This window comes from Myotis daubentonii, chromosome 10 (assembly GCF_963259705.1).
Source record: "Myotis daubentonii chromosome 10, mMyoDau2.1, whole genome shotgun sequence".
NCBI lineage: Eukaryota > Metazoa > Chordata > Mammalia > Chiroptera > Vespertilionidae > Myotis > Myotis daubentonii.
In genome coordinates, this window is record NC_081849.1 from 37,571,307 (window position 1) to 37,593,140 (window position 21,834).

At 38.2% G+C, this 21,834-nt stretch overlaps 1 protein-coding gene across 1 annotated transcript in view; it reads left to right on the forward strand.

Annotated features, from left to right (window-relative positions):
• Positions 1-21,834, forward strand: part of CNTNAP2 (contactin associated protein 2) — a 1,845,032-nt gene that overhangs the window by 1,237,246 nt on the left and 585,952 nt on the right. The window lies entirely within an intron of this gene.

The following is a 21,834-nucleotide window of genomic DNA, read 5'->3' on the forward strand; positions in this document are numbered from 1 at the left end:
GATTCTGGGATGAAGGTCAAGGGACACAGTACTTGGAGGAAATGGAGAGGTCAGAAGGGCTGGAATAGAGAATGTGAGAGAGAGAGAGAGAGTGGGAAGGAGACAGAGGAGATCAGAGCCTCTGCATGATGCTAAGGATTTCACTGGAAGGCCAGGGGAATGATTCTACCTATGGAGGATTCTGGCAGTTGTGCAGAGAATAGAATGGAGGAAAGGCAGAGCTGGTATGAGGAGACGGACCTTTGGCACAGTGTCTCAGGAGTATAGATGAGACTAGACGGCTAGAAGGTTCACTGGGAATTAAGAGGACAGATTCCTGTCTTTAAGTTCAGATAGTAGAGACTGCAGGATTCATGATTGTTTATATGTGGAGTGATGTTAGGGAAGGGGAAAATACAATCTTCCCAAGCACCCAGGAATAAAGATAAAGTGGATGACTGTGAACAGTTGTAATGACTCCTTAAGATGGCTCTGGGGTTCATGGGAGGAGCAAGGAAAAGAATAGAGGGAAAGAAAACACCAATATGAAAAAGGAGAGGATACAGCTAGCTAAGGGACTTAAAACTAATGATCAGAGCAGCAGGAAGAGCTTCAAATTAGGGAAGTCTTACAATGGGGAAGCTAAGAGAAATGAGTGCTTAACAATAAACAAACAAGTAAAAAGCAAACAAACAAAAAACAAAAAACCGAGATGTGGTCAGCGGTGAGAAATCACAGACAAGCAGCTCCCAGCCATTGGCTTTGGGAGGCCCCTGGAGTGTACTGTTAGTGGGGTCTGGTGGGCAGAGCCACTGAACAACTAATGAGAAATGGAAACAGTATGTGAAGGTTTTCAAAAAATTTGGTGCACCCTAACCGGTTTGGCTCAGTGGATAGAGTGTCGGCCTGTGGACTGAAAGGTCCCAGGTTGATTTCGGTCAAGGGCATGTACCTTAGTTGCAGGCACATCCCTAGTGCGGGGTGTGCGGGGTGTGCAGGAGGCAGCTGATCGATGTCTCTCTCTTATCAATGTTTCTAACTCTCTATTCCTCTCCCTTCCTCTCTGTAAAAAATCAATAAAATATATATTTAAAAAATTTTTGATGCTAACAGGATGGCTAAATACAGAATTGCTAATTAGATGGCAAAGCAAGCATTTGGGATTATTTTTTTTATATTTGTAAGGTTTATAAATGGAGGAGGCAGTGGAAAGGATGAGGTTAAAGATATAAGCAGAACCAGAAAGAAAAGGCCTCAGGAGAGAAAAAGACTATGGAATTTGGCATAATATATATATATATATATATATATATATATATATTAAATTCTTTAAAATGTTCTTCTGAGAAGGGAGATAAAAGAAGGGGTACAGCCGAAACCGGTTTGGCTCAGTGGATAGAGCGTCGGCCTGCGGACTGAAGGGTCCCAGGTTCGATTCCGGTCAAGGGCATATACCTGGGTTGCAAGCACATCCCCAGTAGAAGATGTGCAGGAGGCAGCTGATTGATGTTTCTCTCTCATCGATGTTTCTAACTCTCTATCTCTCTCCCTTCCTCTCTGTAAAAAAATCAATAAAATATATATTAAAAAAAGAAGGGGTACAGATTTTCAATAATTTCTATTGACCAATAACATTCTTGACATTTTATCTCATTTAATTATCAAAGTTATACAAAGTAGATTTTATTATCTCCATTTTGCAAGATAGGGCTCAGAGAGGTGAATAAATTCCATGAAGGTCATTATACCTGTAAGTGGGAAATGTACATCTCTCTTACCTTAAACTTTTCTGAGAAACTGAGAATGCATGGAGGCCAATGCCCAGTCACCAGAGTGAGGCTACCACTAACCGAAGCAGGGTCTGTACCACCCCATCTCTTCAACCACAGGGAAGAACATTTTCATTCCTGTCATTATTTTCTGTCTATAATTAGAAGGGCTCTTAGCCAAGTGACCTTTAGTCAAGTCTAGTACTTCTAATTAATACATTAATCTTAAGGTAAAATTGTTGACAATAGCTTGATTTCGACTAATCGGGTACTTCCTTTCCTGTTGCCAACGTTTTGAGCTTTTGGGTGAGACTTTGAGGAACATTAACTTCTGTAACTTGATGACTGTTTTTATTTCTGCCATTAAATTTTGTGAGTGCTAATGTGTGTAGCTTAGTTTTTGTAATGGCTGAAGTAGGAGTGAATGGAAACTTTGAAGTGATACTATATCACTGTAGCATTTGGAAATTGTCTTCTCATGTACCAAAATCAGAAATATTCATATTATCTTAAAAATTACCACTTTCAATGACATCACCTATTTGATCAGATTTTGTAAATTATATTTAAAAATACTTCTTCCAAACAGGATACTTACAGAAAGAATCAAAGTTTTACTATAAACTTTCTGTTGGAAATATCTAGAGTATTCGTAAGAAGTTGTTATTCAGTGGACATTTATTGAATACAAAATACTCCTCTACTAGATGTGAGAATACACGGAAGGCAAAGATTACTTTTTAAGTAGCACTTACCTCAAAAAATAGTCTCTTTATACAAACAAAAAAACTTTATAAAAAATTTGTTTGAGAGAGAGAGAGAAAGAAACATTGATCTGTTGTTCCACGCATTTATGCATTCATTGGTTGTTTCTTGTATGTGCCCTAACAGGAGATGGAATCCACAACCTTGGCATATTGGGATGATGCTCTAAACATCTGAGCTACCCAATCAGGACTAGATTGAACATTTTTAATAATAAAAAGTCATTTTGCATATGACCTTTATACAAACTGAAGGGATTTTTGGTAGTATATCTTGGCTAAAAGGTGGAATACATTTAGAATTCATGGTGATTTCTAGAAAATTTGGTGTGAATATTTTGCACTGGGTCATCCCTCTTCCCCTATTTACAAAGGTTACATCTGGAGGGAATATCAGGAGTTTTGGGGAAGCTCAGGGAATGAAATTAGATAGGGGTTTAGTGTTCTGTTAGCCATCATTTCAGTCCGGATTCAATCAGAGACACAGAACCAGTAAAAAATACATTGAGATTAATTGCATAGAATTGGTTTATGCAATTGTGAGGTGTGGCAAGGCAAGCTCAAACTCAGAGTGCACTGTCAGGAAAGGCAAACTGGGACCCTCAGGAAGCAGCTGAGGCTGCTGTCCACAGAGAGAATTTCTTCAAGAATACTCAGCCTTACCTTAAGGCTTCTCAATGGATTGGATCAGGCCCATCCAGATTATCTGGCACAGTCACTCTCACTTATACTCAACTGAGAGTGGACTTTTAGCACATCTGTAAAATAGCAACACCTAGATCAGTGTTTGGTTGAATAACTGGATGCTGTATCCTTGCAAAATTGACACATAAAGCTGACCATACCAGCCAGCTGTGATTATTTTTTAAATGCACAGATGAGAAATTCTAGAGTGGCGATGATTTATTCCCTCGGTTGTTCCACACGTACCTCTCTATGTCAGTATAGACAAGTAAGATTGACCTGTTCAAGGTGTGGAGGGAGCTTTCTTTCTCATAACTCTTCATTTCTGGTGTCAGATCGCCAAATAAAATATCATTTTATGGTTGTAGCAATGGCAATTTAAATGAATCCAAGAAGATCAACTTCACTCAGGAAGAAGATAAGTCAAAGACAAAATTTTTCCTGTCTCTGTTGCTTCAAAAAAATAAAAATTAAATACCTTTATTCCACATTTTAACCAAGATGACCTATGTCCACCAGAATATGACATTATTAACTTATTATTGGCTCAGAGTTCTGCCTAAAGGGAAGCATCTCCATTGATCTGATTAAGAACGTCCTATACCCATAACCTTTGGAAAACTACAGAATAGTCAATCACCCCAACAACATTATTTTGCAGTTTATTTTTTTCTCTTACAATTGAATCAAATCCCATCACCATGCAAAGTCAAAGAAAAGTTAAAGAAACTCAGCGAAATCAAGTTGAAAAAATAATTTTTATAGAATTGTATACGAATGAAATAATATATACACTTTATTTCAAAGCCCATATGTTTTCCAATATGTTATTTTCCCACCAGTAAAGGATCAAACTTCTCTAAAATACTAAGTCACTAAATGGCAGTTGGAATCTAAGCTGTTGCTTTTTTCTACAATTTACCAAAATCAGCCACTGGGTGGTTTTTATGACAGTAATGTTGCAAAGTGTTAGTGGACTAGCAATGCCATGCCGTTTCAACCTTTGTCTCCTATCTTCTGTTCTCTTAATGAAAATGATGACTTTTTCCTCTTGGTATTGGATCTGGAATTCAGGCTAAATATATTACCTTCTATATAGTTAGATAAATAATATTCAAAAATAGTGATCTCCAAATTAATTTATGATATAAATTAAGGGAAAATGGCATTAACATTAAGTGCCTAATATATATATATGCACATTCAGTCCACCCCCAAACTTTGTAAGTTATATGTCACTATTTCCACTTTATAACTGAAGAAACTTAACTTTATAAGGGTTAATTAATTCACTAAAGAAAAAACAGTAAATGCAGTGTTGAGAGTCCAAACCAAGATTAAAATCTAGGCTTATATGCCTCTAGACATCATGTATTTTTGGCCAAATGTCAAAAAATGAAAGAAGGGAAAGAGGGAAGGAGGGAAGAAGGAAGTGGAGGGATGGAGGAAGGAAAGGAGGGAGGGAGGAAGGGAGGGAGGGAGGGAGGGAGGGAGGGAGGGAGGGAGGGAGGGAGGGAGGGAGGGAGGGAGGAGAGTAAAGAGAAAATAGGGCTGGCTACCTAATAAGCTAATCAGTTTGGAGATTTTTCATTTTTTCTAGACTGCAGTATTACCTACCATGTGCTTTCAGAATAATTAAAATAAAGGGTGAGGCATTTTTGTTAAGAAATAGGCCAGAAGAGACTTTTATAAAAGCCTCATTTTGAAATCCTACCTTTTCCCCCACAGTATTCCCAATTTAGCCCTGATAACTATATTTTTAAAAATATTGTTTAGATGACAGTATTTTTGGAACCATATTGAAAAACATTTGATGTGAAAGAAATAGAAAACATACCTTTCTTTCTATAGAGCACTTGACTTTCATGTTTTTTAATATCAAGGTATTTCAAAGCGAGCAGCTGCATTGTATATTGATGAAATAGAAAAATGTTGCAAAAGGTTATCCAATTCCTTTCCAACATAAAATATGAAAAAAAGTTGATGTTTTCTTTTTTCCTTTTTTTTGATCTTTTCAGAAGAAACTTGAATACCAAAGCCTAATACATTCAGCCTGCCCAATGCTGCATTCTTACCTCAGCAATTGGCTGTTGACAGCTTGTCTGGAAATCTGATTAGAATGAGGAAGGAGATGGCGAGGTCTGCCAGTGGGCGATAGTTAGTGCCCCAGGGGCAGGCCTAGGATGCTGACATGATATCTGTAGAGATTTATTCTCTTGGAGAGAGCATTGCTTTCTATCAAAATAATAACATAACTCTGTTTGCTCTTGTAAGTGGGAGGTAGAGAGGACAGGAGAGGTGTCTCCATGCTGGGTAACAGGAGGGAGGGGACTTAGTATACAGAGTGCGGGTGCGGGGAGGGTAAGGGAAGGGGGTAGGAGGTAGATGTCAGAAGGAACATTCAGTCCAGCCCGTGTGGCTCAGTGGTTGAGCTTTGACCTAGGAATTAGGAGGTCATGATTCAATTCCCGGTCAGGGCACAGGCCTGGGCTGTGAGTTTGATCCCCAGTAGGAGGTGTGCAAGAGGCAGCTGATCAATGATTTTCTCTCATCAATAGAATCATTGATGGTTCTATTTCTCTTTCCCTCTCCCTTCCTCTCTGAAAGCAATAAAAATACATATTTTTTTAAAACAAGGAACCTGGGAAAATACATACCACTCTGTGGTACTGTCCAGTGAGACTATTGATTATATTTAGTATTTCAGAATTTTTATAAAATTGTATTAGCCCAAATGTTAAAATCAATCCATCTTCCTTCTTAGAAGGCAGCCATGTAAAGGTCTCTAGATACCAAAAATAAATTTTTTTATTCTGTTTCATTTCAAAACATCAAAATGGTGATCAAAGCAACAGAATTAGGGGGACCAATATTATGAGATGTTCAAGTCTACTAAAGAAGCTTAGTGCATAATCACAGACAGTAGAGGTTTCAGCTCTACTAACAGCAGTTATGAGTTTGCCTAAAGAGAGCTTGTATAACAATTTGTAAGGTTTTAAGGTAAAAATAGGAAGTGTTAATGAAATAATGTTAACCAAATCAGGGAAGTACATGTCTGTGTTCTTTCCAAATGAGTAGTCACATAAACTTCACAAACAACTACAATTTTTGAGTCTCCAAAATAATAAAAGGAAGCCAAAAGGTGAGTTAATATGCTATGTACTTTTAAAATTAATATTTGGCTTTGTGGTGTTTTAAAATAATTGTTTTTATACATAAGTATAACCAATATCTGAAAATACACTGGAAATATGATAATGAAGATACAAGATATTCAGTGACAATGACCAGGTTTCTTCCTTCTTTTCATAGACAATTCTTTTTCTTCCTTCCATTTTTGGAATAGATGCTGTTCATATTAAGCAAAACACCCACCATATATATGTGTGTGTGTGTGTGTGTGTGTGTGTGTGTGTGTGTATAATTAATTTTCATCCATTGGGGTATGTAACAGTGCATATGACCCTGTGATAATGTAGTGTATCTATATGTGTTTTAAATTTCTTTCTCTCTCTCTCTCTCTCTCTCTCTCTCTCTCTCTCTCTCTCTCTCTCTCTCTTTCTCTCTCCATGATGCCAAAACAACCTATCCAAGCAGAATTCCTCTACTTAAACTGTCCAAGACATGAGAAACTAGCTAGTTCCAACAGATTTCCATTGTATGTGACACAGAATTCTGGAAAACAACACTGTCCAGAGCTCATTGGAAATACAAACAAATCAAACTACTTACGTGAAATACGGGTTTGTTCTTAAATTTGAAAACAGCATTTGTGAGGGAAATAATCAGGCTTCAAACAACTAAAAGTTGACTGGAATTTACTAAATTGTTAACTACAAGTGAGTTGGAGGTTAAAAGTGACAGAGGCAGGGGAAAATAAAATTAAATGTAACTTGATACGATACTGCTGAAACCAGAGTATTTTACTGAGAACAGATACATATTCAGTGCTAGGGGTTGGTTTTATTCAAATATGGGAGATAAAGATCTATGGCAACATAGACAAAAATATGAATAAAAACTCACCTGGGTTAAAATAGTCTAGAAATAAAAAACCATTTTTAAAAGATAAACTGGAATTTTCAGTAACACTCAGTACTGCTGTTGTACTATTTTGAGTATCATCTCAACACAGGGACAATGCAACTCAAATAAAATGTATAGAACATGTGCGGGTATGGTTTCAAGACATAAAAAACAGCAATGATCTGAGGAGGACAAATATAATTGGGGTTATATATGTAGGAGAAAGGTCTATAAAAATGAGTCCTTGAGAAAACAAAAATAATGTTGAACTGCCTTGGAAATTTCATTTTTAATGAGAAAATAGAAAAACAAAGAAATTGGGCTTCACTTATATGAGAGAGGATTTAGCCGAGATTCTATCTAAAGCGGCTTCTTCGGATTGTGTAGATAAAATGCCTCAAAGTTTCAGAAGGGGAAAGGAACTTAGCGCACCTCATCCAATTCTGAAGACTGAAATTACATCACATAGGGAAGTCTTGAAGCCTGTCTCTCAAGATACCTGACATTACCTCTAATGAGTTTTCTGCTGTTCAAAGTCAGATTCTTTTGATAGAACTTGATCTATCAGCGCACTCCAGTTTGATCTCAAATATAATCAGAATCTGCAAGATTGAGCTCTACAATCAAAATGTCGCTGTTCTAATTTAAAATGAGAAGAGCAATTGCTGAAGGGATAGGATGGTCTGGCTGGTACATTCTAAGCAGGCGAGATGTATGGAGAGCCAAATTACACACCAGGATGCCAGTGCATCAATTTATAATGAAAAAATATATAATGCTGTGGGGACTGGAGACTCATTCTCCACCCTGCCAAATCTCTCCCTGTAGGCTGACCATGCGGGGAGCCAAATTAGAATCAGATGCCTGCTTCTTGAGCATGGAATCAGAACACCAGGAGCAGATGATGATTTGGGAGTTAAAGGGAATAGACTGTTTGGACCATGAAGGCCTCTTTGTTTGGATGTAGTTGGATACAAAGTACATCTTGCTTCCTCTGCTTTGGCCTCCACATTGCCCTGTCTTTCCAGCTTCCTCCCGACCTCATCCTTTATTATTTAGCTCTGTTATATTATCAGTCAGGTTACAGTGGAGTCTTGCTGGTTTGGGAGCCATTTAGTCTCTTTGTGCTAATTGTGTTCCAATCTTTTCAGTAGGTGATGATATTTTAGTTTAACTTGCAGGGGACACTTTTATCTTTAAAATACTTCAGCCCTGGCCAGGTGGCTCGGTTGGTTGGAGTATTATCCCATACATCAAAGGGTTGTGGGTTTGATTCCAAGTCAGGACACATATCTAGGTTGTGGGTTTGATCCCAGGTTGGGGTGCATACCAGAGACAACCGATCCATGTTTCTCTCTCACATTGATGTCTCTCTCTCTCCCGTCCTTGTCTTCTGTCTCTAAAAACATCAATAAACATATCCTCCAGTGAGGGTGAATAAATCAATAACATACAGTACTTCAGTGAGTCCCTCAAGACCCCAACACTGATGACCTAGGAGACAACAGAGAGCAGAAACAATTACTTAAAGTTCTTTCCAATCCTATGTGTTGTGGGGAAAAATGTTTCTAGTGCTATATTATTACACACAGATATCTGAATTTACTTTCCAAAGAATAGGAAAGACAAAATGAAAACTGTATAGACTTAGAAGAGGAGGCCTCCATATAACTAAATCTTTCATACTTTGTTTTTTTTTCAGTTCTGAGAAGGGGAACAATGATAGATGTTTGTATTCACTTCCAGGAAACTTGAATTTTGGCTCCCCAGGGGGCTGAATGAAATATGCAGATGTAATAGTTTGCTTCTTAGTAGCTTTTATAGATATTTTGATCGTTTTCTTCACATTAGAGCCTCCAATTTGGAATGGGCTGTGAGAGGAAGAAATTTGCTCAGAAAAAAAATAAAAAAGTCTATGACATGTGAAACCATTTACTTCCTGGAAGCTTTTATGATATCATATACTAGTACTACCAAGATGAGAAACCACTGGGGTAAATAAATCTTAGTATCTATCTGTGTGTTATTGTTGAAAATACTAAATGCAAGCCATGTGTTGCAGGTGAAACTCCACTGGAAAGCTATCATAGAACATAAAATAGATAATAAAAAAAAGAAATACAAATGGCAGTGATTGAAAGTTATACAATTAATGTATAGCCAGATATAGTGAATTTAAGATTGACAGTAGATTTACCCTTGGGAAGGAAAAGGAGAGAACGGGATGGATGTTAATTTAAAGAACTCCAGGAATCTACCAAGATGTTGCCTAATGAGGTGATGTAATAAGAAGTATAACTTGATGCTACATTTGCATAATGCCTCTTTTCCCCTGAAGAGATTGCTTTGAAAGAATAACAAAGAAAATGAAGTGAGGTAGAAAGCAAATAACCAAACACAAATATTGTCTCAATGTTTACAAATAATAAAAATAACTTCCTACCCTCAGATTTATTCTTTCTCCTGAGAGCCTGCCTGGATGTTCTCAGAATGTAAAATGATACTTAAATTAATTGATACTTGGGGATTTAGATTTCTTTATAACTGTGCCACTCAGGTACATAACATTCATCTCAATTTCTGAATCATGCAAAGCGGTGGTTGTGTGAGTCCTGCCCTGTTACTCAGCACCAGACAAATTCCCATAATCAGCTTTAATTGATACACAAACTGTTATGGTAAATAAGGCAGCCTTTAACTAGATTGTTCAAAGAAGTCTATCTTTTGGCATTTATTCCATTTATTTTGTACTTTTTTTTCCCTTTTATCGGGAGAACTTTCACTTCCTGTAGATACCTGGTTTCTGAGCAACTCTGCTTATGCAAAGAGGAAAAGTTTTAGATTGCTCTGAGGTGCCAGCACCCTCATGCCCCTCCACCCCGCAACAAACATACACGTTAACACAGAAGTGCTTATCTCCAGACTCCTGTGTTCGAGGTGCTGCTGTCCTGGCTGTGGTTGTGTTATACTTATTATAAATCTGTTTCTTGATGATGTTTGTGTCGATCCCAGGTCCCTTCTCTGCCCTGGGCCCTACCCACCTCTCGCAGCCATATCGGATGTATAATGCTCCAGTTAATTGAACCCCAAACTCCTATAGTTTCAGTGTTTTCTCTTCTTCTGTCTCAAGCACCCAAATGTTCTTATTGCATATTTGATGTCCCTTTCTTTCTCTAACTCCTCTTTTCTAACATTCTTGCATTTTTACTTGAAGCCATATACAGGTGCCCCCAAAAATGTATACACAATTTGAATGATTATAAAGTCGGTGTTTATTAACATACAGTTCATTTTCAAAGTTTAAAAGAATCTACAGAAATGAATAATATATTTTTGTCAATGCCTGTTTTCAAACTGATAACCTTCTGGTCCAGGCACTGCTGATAACTCGAAGCAATGGAATTGCAAACATCAAGAATAATTTCTTTGGTAGTTGTGTGCCCTCTAGTCATTGACTGTTGCTGCTCTTGTACCATAAACTTCTATCTTTTAAAATCCAGTGGCACTTTAGTATACATTTTTTAAAATTGTGTTTTTATTGCTAATAGACAGGAAGGGAGAGGGGGGAAGAGATGGGCTGCCTGCTGCACGCTCCCTACAGGGGACTGAGCCTGGAGACCCAGGCATGTGCCCTGACCAGGAATTGAACTGGTGACTTCTTGGTTCCTGGGTCGATGCTCAACCACTGAGCCACACCAGCTGGGCAGGATAAATTTTATTTGTTCAAAGCTTGGTCTGGCTTCATCCATTATTTCAAATCAGTTATATTTGAAAAGGTGTTGAAATTAAGTGAGTTATCAGCTGTTAAACTCTATATACATTTTTGGGGGGGGCACCCTATATTTTGGTAATTTTTTAATGTTGCCAATTTAATCTCAAACACAGGCATAGAGAATAGATGGAATTGCATGTAACTTTTACCTTTGCTTGAAAACCTTTCGATAGGTTTTTTTAACCTTCAGTAGAAAGAATCTAGTGTGGTGTGCGCTGCTGCTGGTCTTCAGGTAAAATTCTTCTGCTCTGACCTTCCAAATTCAGCCCTTTGCTCTGGCGACTGCTTCTTCCTATGAGCACCCTCTGGTCTACAGCCTGTACTGTGTCATGTACAGTACCCTAATAAAAGGTTTGACTTCCATCTCAGTAACCAAAACCCTTTGTCCTTTCCATCTATATCACTAAGGGGTCCGTCTGCCTAACTTCTCAGGAGGTATACTTGAGTCTTGGAGCTCTTGTAGGCTTGCAAGAACGGCCAGTCCTTTCTTAGAAAATTCAATACCAATTTTTAGTTTATCTCCTAATAATACCCAGGTCATGCATATATTAATTAAATACACAAACCCCCAAATCTGATTTCTTTAATATAAATGCAATATCAGACACTTTGCCCAATAAAGAGCCTCCATTCCTCAAAGAACCCTGTATCTTTTACAAATGACATCCCAGGTTCTGCATCGTCATCACAGTCCAGAGGATGACATCCCAGCCTCGTCAGGAGTCATTTAGCCCTCGGATGGTTTGGCACAGTCCCTACACCTGCTCCCACATTGAGGGGCTGATTAACAGTGCATTGCAGCTCTTGGCAAGACAGAGCAGGAAATAAAATTAAGGTGTAGGGGTTAGGCAGGAAATGCAGATAAAATGACTTGGGAAATGTAGCTAAGCAAGATATAATTACCTAACTTATAATTAGCCCAGAACATCAGGCCTTCCACCCCTAAAGGCTTCTTTTTTTTTTTTTTTGCAAAGAGATAAGTGATGCCATCAAGAAGCAGATGGGACTTGTATGCATGTGGGTGAGTAATGGCCACTTCTTACCTCAAGAATAGCCTGCTCAGAATTTGGTTATAGCATTTCCTATTGACGATAAATCGTTAGCTTAACGGTTCATTATTTCTATGTCTTCCATTGCTTTGGGCTAGTGCCATTATTGCATTCTTTTAAAATGTTCTGTAAAAGTTCAGTAACATCTCTATATGCCTCTTGGCCTCTCTGATCTTATCACCTAAAACTACCTAGTAAATTAATACAACCAAGGAAAGCCAACAAATTCGATCAGTTTGAATCTGTCCACAACAATTGTTGGTATATTTTTTATTTTAGTCCTTAAAAATGCGGTGATGCATTTTGGGTTTGTAGAAAAGAGAAGATTACTCAGGTCCTGAGTGTGATTTTTGCCCCATTCAGTGCTCCTGCTTCAATGGAGCTCTTTAAGTAGCCCTGTCATACAAGTTTGCTTAAAACAAAAGAAAGAGCCTGGCTGGCATAGCTGAGTGGGTGAGCATTGATCTATAAGCCAGAAGGTCACAGTTCTATTGCCGGCCAGGGCACATGCCTGGGTTGAGGACTTGATCCCCAGTGTGGGGACTGCAGAGGAAGCCAATCAATGTTCTCTCTCATCATTGATGTTTCTATTTCTCCCTCCCTCTCCCTTACTCTCTGAAATAAATAAAAATATATTTTAAAAAATAAAATAAAAATCAAAGTAAAATAAAGTCCCGTTGGCTCAAGGAATGTACTATGGAGAGAGGGTGACCTGATACTAGAAGGGTTCTGGTTTCTATTTATATAATAGACAAAGGTAAATGTGATGGAAGGTCTAATTTGCTCTTTCCCTCGATCTATAATGTCCAGGCATCTTAGAATGTTAAAAGTAACCTGGCCAAGACTATGCTGCCTGTAGGAAATTGGCTTCAATTGTGTTTCACTCGTAGAGTGATACCCTGGAATTATTGGGCTGTAGACTGTTTGCAATTATAACCACAAAAGCAGTTTAGCTTTTAACACCCTTTATTTCTAAATATGGACATGTTTACTTACCCATTCACCCATGATGCAACTTATTAATTCTTTGTACCACTATTTCCTGAATATTGAATCTATGTAAATCACTTTGCTAAGTTCTGTGAAGAATAAAAATAAAGTCCAGTTTTCTGTGTACTAAAATCTGTTTAACCACTAAAACATTAGCAGAGTATTAAACTAATACAAATTTTCCATTTTATATGAGGTGAAATGCAGAGTAGTGAAATAATTTAAAACAACGGTTCTTATATAATCATATATACAAATATATAATTTACATTTAAGTCTACATATTATATATATATATATATATATATATACATACATACACACATATATATATATAATTTATAGGGATATAATTTTAGAAGTAGTAAACATGATTTCCCATAATGACTTCTTTAATGGGAACAAAATGGGAATAAGCAAAATACCTTAATGCTTATAAATGACTTGGAAGATGTCTGTTTGTAAACCAATCAGTTAGGGTAGTTATTCATTTTTGGAATACAAGGAGGAAACAAAAACAAAAAACCTTGTGAGTTAGACTGGGGCTTCCTAGCCTTGTTTTGATCAAGAATGTTAGCTCCATAAGAAAAGTGTCCCAGCGTTTAGAACTGTGCCTGGCACATGAGAATAAACATTATTATAATAACCATCAGTAGGATGATTGAAAATAGAACACAGAAGACACGTGAGCATCCCTATGCAGGGATATGATGTAGCTTTTCCTTTCAAAATAAACCGTCTCCTAGATTTTAGGAGGTTTTATTTCATTTTATAATATAAGTAGTTCCATTTTAATCATTGTCATTATAAAACCCTATTTATCTTTATGTGAGTTTCACCAAGTAAGAGCCTTACATTTCTCTTAAATGCATTTCTGGCCAAGAAACATTACTAAGTGATTTGAGGACATCCGCTGGCATGGAGAAGAAAATGTTGTATTTGGGTATTTGTCTGTGATAGTAGGGATAGAACAGAGAGAGGATAAAACTAAAAGAATTGTCTTTGGGGGAGAGAGGAGGGTGAGAAAGGTATTTCCTTTCACTCCAGAATAACATTGCACCTGCTTCTTAACCTGCCACTGGGTCTGCAAACTCACATAATGTGAAAAATCTGTCTCAGGAATGTATAGTGTTGCTATCCTTGCATCCTTTTGGTTTTTCTACCACAATTGTAAGATTTGTCATCAGAATCGAGATTCTCCTTCAAGATAATGCTGCGCTTCAGCTAGATCAGGGGATGAGGCATTCTGACATGTGACTGTCCTCTTTCCCGATAGAGCAGGGCTCCTGTTCTTTGATTACCATGAAATCTCTTTGGACCTGGGCTGCTAATAGGAATGGCTTCCCATCATGCTGAGGATGAAAACCAGTATTTTTATCTTGACTTTCCAGGGTCTTTCAGAGTCTGGCTCCTGACTATGTCTCTCACCTCATCTGTTGTTCTTTCTGTAGCTTGCATAGCTGGGAGCTAAAAAGCAGGGTTCTGATCTGATTCTGGGCTCCAACCCCAGTGCTTTTAGTCAACACACTGCAGTGTCATTGCGGGCTCCTCACCTGCTCCCACACAGTGTACGCACCAGGAGGCCCACAGGTCTAACTGCAATCCTGTCCTCAACCTCAGACCAGCAGTCCTCCTGAAGCCCAATTCTGTTAAAGTATAATATTCATGGGGTTATGTGTAAAAATCATAGTCACAAAGCTTCATTACTTTTCACAAAGGACCAGGACCCAGACCAGGAAATAAAATATTGCCGTGGCCCAGCAGACCCCTGGCAACCCTGTCAGCATCTGCTTTCCCCGGGGAGAACGCTGTCCTGACTTCTGAAACCACAGATGTGTTTTTCTGTTTTTGAACTTCATGTAAGAGTACAAGATGTACTTTTTTGTGTCTGGCTTCCTTTGCCCAATGTTGAATTGGGGAGATTCATCGGTGATGACGGTATTCTCGTTTCTCATTTCTGTGTGTGTGAGTGCACTACAGCTGGGTTTCTGTTTTACTGTAGATGGACATTTGGGTTGTTTCCAACTTGGAGATGATCCACACAGCACTGCCATGAACAATGCTGTGTATGTCTTCTGGTGAGTACATACATATATACACTCCGTGAGAGAGATGTCTAGATTCTAGATTTTGACATATGTATGTTCAGCTTTTACTAGGGCTGCAGGTTTTTCAAAGTAATTCTACCAGCAAATATATGAGAGTTCCCATGACTTTGTAACCTTGCCAATATTTGTGTGTCTATATCATTTTAGCCATTCTCCTGGGTATGTAGCTCTTTCAAAAAAACATTTTTTTCCTTAAAATAACTAATTCATGTTAACTTTAAACAAAGGATGAAACTCAGATAAACAAAGGAGAGACATTAATTAAGTTTAGCAAAGCAAACAGAGATGAGATATTAAAAATCACCTGCAGTTCACCACCCAGAGATAACTACTAATAACATCTCTGGTGTTCATCTTAGACTTTCTCTATATTTATGCTTGTAATACAGAAAACAAGGTTATACTTAGCTTTGTGTGACTTAATTTAACAAAAATGCAGTGAAAAACTTTCAGTACAGATACATATATTTCTGCAACATGATTTTTTTTGTTTGGTTTTTGTTTGTTAATCCTCATCCAAGGACATTTTTTCCATTAATTTTTTAGAGAGACTGGAAGTGATGGGGAGACACAGAGAGAGAAACATGGATGTGAGAGAGACACATTTATTGGTTGCCTCCCACATACACCCCTACCAGGGCTGGGGTTGGAGCCTGCAACCCAGGTACATACCCTTGGCCAGAATTGGACCTGCAACCCTTCAGTCCACAAGCCGATGCTCTAATCACTGAGCAAAACCGGCTAGGGCTGCAGATTGAATTTTAATGTCTAAATAATGTTTTATCAAAAACCATTAGTGTTAAAATTAACATATTGTGACCATATCTTTGCACAGGTCCCTCATTCATTAATTTTTAAAAATAAAATTCTAACATGGAATTGCTGAGTGAAAGGTATGTCCTCTGTTCAGGGTTTTGAAGGATGTTGGTCCAATAATATTGTACTCCACCCTGCCATATGCTGTCAGCCTCCTACATCGTTGCCCATGCTGGCTGTGAGAATTCTTATTTAGGTCAGGGTGACACTATTTTATTGGTAGTCTTTACTGTTCGCGAAGCAATGACTGCAATTTAATTTGCACTCGGCTTGTCTAACTGGAGAGTGTGCCTGGGTGTCTGGGCACATCTCCATCTTTTTGCTTCCCGTTAGCATCACTATGGAACGTTTCTGGGATTCATCTATTAGGCTCATTCATTCTTCTCTTACACCAGTCTCACTTCAGAGTTTGGACTCTGCCCCCAAGATTTCCTTAAAGCCATAAGCTAGACTGTGCTCCCCGCTCTAAGTCTATCTCCTTTTCTAACATACATCAGCTCTTCAGGAAGCAGCAGTAATGGCAGGTAACCTAGGATCTTGTTTATTACCCTCTTCCAGAAAGCTGGGAATTTCGATTATCCCTGGACCCCGTCTTTTAGAGGTGGCATTAATCTTTTCTTATCTCTCTTTCTCCATTGAGAGTTCCTTTGTTATGAATAGCTTCTGATTAAAGTGAGTGGAGTAACCTGTAAAACCTATGGGATGGCATGTTACTCAATATAGAAAGATATGAAACAGGAATTATGAATCTTCCTGGGTTTATTTTCTCCTGTGTTCTTGGGTCCCTGTGGCCCAAACCCCTCCTTCCACCTGAATACACGGCAACAGCGATAAAGAGGAGGCTTGAGGCCCAGGTCCCAGTGCACAAGGTGCATGATGCCCCTTGATGATTTCCTATGTGTCTGGAGCAAATGCCCCGGCCACAGGACAATGATAGTAAGGAAACCAGGGCGAAGTGAGTACAGACATCTCACCTGACCTCCCGGGCAAGGCTGCAGTTCTTAGAACAACTGCTGAGAAAATGGTCCCTAAGCTATAACCACAGGCTCAGCAGCTTCATTTTTCAAGCTGTATCTCATGAAAAGTGAATGTCCAGTGATGTTCACTGGAGAAAAAATTACTACATTGATTTACCTTACACCTTCTAATAAGCCTTTGAAATTCCTAAAAGTACGATGCAATATAGAATGTTTCCCAAACCGTTTACATAGAATAGCTAATGAGAATGTGTAGAACACTAGTGTTCATTGCATGACATGATGTGTGAAGCTCAAGTCTGGAGATGTTTTGTGGGCTTCTCAAGTGCTCCATCCTCAAGGCCAGTGCTCTACTCATTAATTAGACCAAGTCCCCACTGAAGGGAAGGCCAGTTTGAATGGGATGGCCCCAAAGTACATGGGACAGTGTGAGCTTGTACCAGGAGATGGGCTATACCTATTTATAGAACTGTCTGTTCAGTCCTCCCCTCATTAGCTATTACAGATGTTGTTGTTGTTTTTTTAAAGGGGGCTGTTTTTTCCCAAATTAAGGGAAGCCCTCTGGGATTGTGTCTCCCTTTTGTAGAGAATTCTTTAGATAATCAAATATCAGGCTGAGGCAAATAAATGCTGGTTTCTACACTCAAGGGATATTTTCCTTTAAAGACATACTTTAAAGTGTCAGAATCAAAACATTGCAGTGAATCCTGAGCTTTAAGTTGGGCTAAATTCCTAGGCAAGGTGATGTAAATTGAAATTATATGTCAAATTGGGGTTTTTTTCCATAGGAAAACTTGTATTATAGGGAGATACAGTCCCGACCCTGCTCCTGATACCCCTAAGTTAATAGGAATTACCATAAATGCTCAACTAATCAAATATAAACAACATGCACATACCCTGCTACACTTTCTAAATTTGAATTATTTATATAGGATGGCAAACAGTTACAGAAAATGATATTAAATATGATTCAGTATCAGAGGCTTTTATATAAAAGTCTTCGCTTCCTTATAATTTCTAGTCTTCCCCCCGCCCCTTTTAAAGGTGGTTATGTGGCAAAGCAATTAGCATAGCAGGGAATAACTTTTAAAAGATTCATGGAATTCACAAAGTGTTTCTTTGGAAAATTTGAACTGACTTATCAGCAAGCACTTTGGAGAGATTTAAAGCTATTAAATGACTTTTTGAGAAAGTTACCCATAGAGCTGCCTTTTAAAAAAATATTATATTTGTTTCCCTGATAAAATATAGGTATGACACATGTCACATTTTTAGGTGATCTTCAGAGTTCAAAACATCACCTTCCTATTTTCATGGGGGGCTCTTCCGCCAGTTGTGGCACATCTACCCCCCTAGTGTCTGTATCCATTGGTTATGCTTATATGCATGCATGCATACAAGTCCTTTGGTTGATCTCTCCCCCTCCCCTGCCTTCCCTCTGAGGTTTAAAAATATTTTTGACCCTTGACAATGTTGCTGCTTCTGTTTCAAAAAATCTCATAGCTTTGGTTAGAATGCAGCTGCATTCTAAGCTACCCAAAGCCCAGTTTGATCCTGAGTTCACAGAATCAAAAGTATTTCCATTTCAGCATATGTTCTGCACTTGGCTTATAACAATGGACAGGGACCATCACTAGAGGCAACATTTAATTTTTCTCTATCATGGCAAAACATAACAGGAAGAAGATTCCTATTCCAGACTAGAATCCGTGGATTTCATTCTGCCCATTTGCCAATAACCAGCAATGTTACCAAACAAAGCAAGTTTGGTAATAATCTCATTGTTCTACAACTCCTTGCAGAAACTACTGTTGCATCTTTTTCCCTCCCTCGGCTGCCTGTGTTATGTAGGTCTTGCTGAATCTAAATTAAGTGCCTGCTTATGATGACTGCAGCCCTAGGGAGGCATGAGCCCTGGTTCCAGACCAAGTGGGAAGAATGGCATAAGTCTACAGTTTCTGTTATTCCATAAATTCCACATGAGGTATGACTTGTACAGCCGAATGACTGCTCTGCTACAGTTCCACTGTTGAGATTGTTTTTCTGGAAGGAAAGAGGAAAGTTGTGGGAGCGTGGGAGCTAACTGAAGGCAATTACCATGTAACTGAGTATCACTCGTGTTCTGATTGCTGCACTATCTATTACATGCATTATCTCATTTAACCCTTTTGCAACATCTTGTTCCCATTTTTCAGCCCAGTGAAAAATGAGGGTCTAAGAAGTGGAGTAATTACCCACGGAGAGGGCAGATCAGCAGTTTGGGTTACTTTGGAATGAAACTAAAGCTTATCCTCTTTAGTATAGTATGCTGCCTCCCAACTATACAAGAAAAAAAATAATCCCATTATTCTGCAGCTCCGTGCAGAAACTACTGTTGCATCCTCTCCCCGCCCTGGGCTGCCTGTGTTATGTAGGTCCTGTTGAATCTCAATTAAGTGCCTGCGTATGATGACTGCAGCCCTAGGGAGGCATGAACCCTGGTTCCAGACCAAGTGGGAAGAATGACCAAGACTGGATTCAGGGGTAATACATTCCCAGAGGCAGACTCAATGAAATGAGGCTATGTGTTCCATTCATAATGCAAGTTTAAATGAATCATTGGGAAACAAATAGAGGAAATTGAAGAGATAGGAATCAAGAGAGACCTGCATTCCTTTATGACTGTCAAGTAAAAATGTAATTTGCAGTATATGTTAAGTGATACAGTAATCAGTTGAAGCTTTTAAAAAATCCAAGTGTAATGAAATAAAATAATATACATGCCAAAATATACCTAGATACTGTTAAATGTAAGCGGTGGATCGTTAATAACCCTGGCTGTTTGGGAGAAGCTTAATAAACAAGAGATACATTGCAGCTCTGACTATTTATGTTTATTATTATTTTTTTAATCCTGAAGGAAATTTTGAAAGGTGGAAAGCACAGGCAGAAAGGACATGAATAATGCATCTGAGTAATTGGGCTAGCCTAAGATGCTTAGCCTCACTCCCATTGTGGGCAAATAATATGGAAGAAAAGATTTTGGTGGAAAGTTGTAGATGCTATTTAAATGGAGAAAAAATTTATTGAAAACATATCCAGTAATATCTGAATACCAAATGAAAGACTTTACAGTTTCATCTCTCCTTAGAGATTTTTTTCTAGTTGCCGTTGTGTTTGGAAGAAAATTGCAGTTTAATATTTACAAACCACTTCATTTGCAAACTACTATTACTATAGTTTCTGCCTATGAAAATGGTTAAAGCTGCAGGCAATGAAAAGACATGGTATTAGAGATTTTCCCTATAAAAAAAGCTCTCATTTTATTGTAAAAACATAAGCAGTATAACAATATAATATTATTTATAGAGAGTTATTCATATAAGTAATATTTCAATGCACTGTGCTGAGTTTTTGAGATATTTCATAGCAGAAGCTCTGAGACAGCATATTTTACATAGTTGTTTAAATGCAATAGTGTTCAAGTAACTATCTTCATCATAAGATCCAAAGAACTCTGTATTGGTAGTTGGAGCTTGTAGTTAAAATTCATTCCTTATCACAATATAAAATATAGGTTGCCACCTTTTTTCTCCTCAAATAAGCTGAGGTTAGATTGTCCCTCTTTGGACTTGAGACTCTCCTATTGATACTTGAAAAAGTTCTTGGAGCATTCAATCTGTTCTTTGAAGATTTTTCTGATTTTTAGTGAATTTTATTAAAATTATGCACCATCAGTTGTTTTCTCCTTTCCTAACAGCTATTTATCTTAGATCTTTCACATTAGAAAATTATTCCTAATTTCCTAGGTATATTAGTCACCTAGGGCTGCCACAAGGATTACCAAAAATTTGGTGGCTTAAAACAACAGAAATGTATTATCTCAGTTCTCAATGACAAAAGTTCGAATTTAAGGTGTCGGCAAGCGAGCTTCCTCCAAGACTCTTGGAGAGAATCCTTCCTGTGTCTTCCAGCTTCTGGTGGTTCCAGGTGTGGCCGCATCACTCCAGTTTCTGTCTGCCTCCGTCTTCACACGCCTTCTCCTCTGTTTTCCTGTGTGTCTCAAATCTCTTTTCCCTTACACGAACATCAGTCATTGGATTTACAGCCCATCCTAAATCCAGGGCGGATTTATTTTGAGAGATCCTTTAAGTTAGTTACACCTACTGGGATCCTATCTCCAAGTAAATTCACATTCATAGGAAGGGGTGAGGATTTGAACATGTCTTTTGAAGGGACACAATTGAATCCATAACAAAGGGTTAGGAACAGACTTTGAGGTTAGGCAAAACTGGACTAGAAGCGTGACTGCACTGGCATGGACGAAGTGTCATCATGTCCATAATTCCTCAGAGCTTCGGTGTCCTCCTCTGTAAATCATGTGAGAGATCCCATACTGTGCTGTGAGATAATAGGTATAAAGTAGCTATCCCCTTGCCGTGTTAATAAACGGTAGTTGTTTTAAGTGATACTGAATTGTTTCCATGGAGTTCCTCTTTTCATACAACAGAAATTACAAAGGAGAAAGGGAAGTTTCATGAATCATGTCTGTATTGAAACTCATATATATGATGACTGATTTTGCCCGAACAGAAGGATATGTTGTAAGGATCAACTGGAAATAATGTATGGGAAGTGCTGAGCACTAGTATTTAGTGTTAGCTACAATGTCTGCATTTCGCTGGAACCTGCTACTTTTATAGGGACCCTGGCAACACATCTGCCTTTTCAAACCTCAGAATGCTTAGGGCATTTGATGCAATTAATAAATGTATAGATATCATTGTGTCTCTCTCCAAATAAGCCATATGTGTTACAAATATTGATAACTAGTCGCAGTTTTATTCACCAACTGATGAATCCTGTTAACTTTTTTACACATACCTATCCAGGATTGCTGTAGAATCTCCAGTTAAGT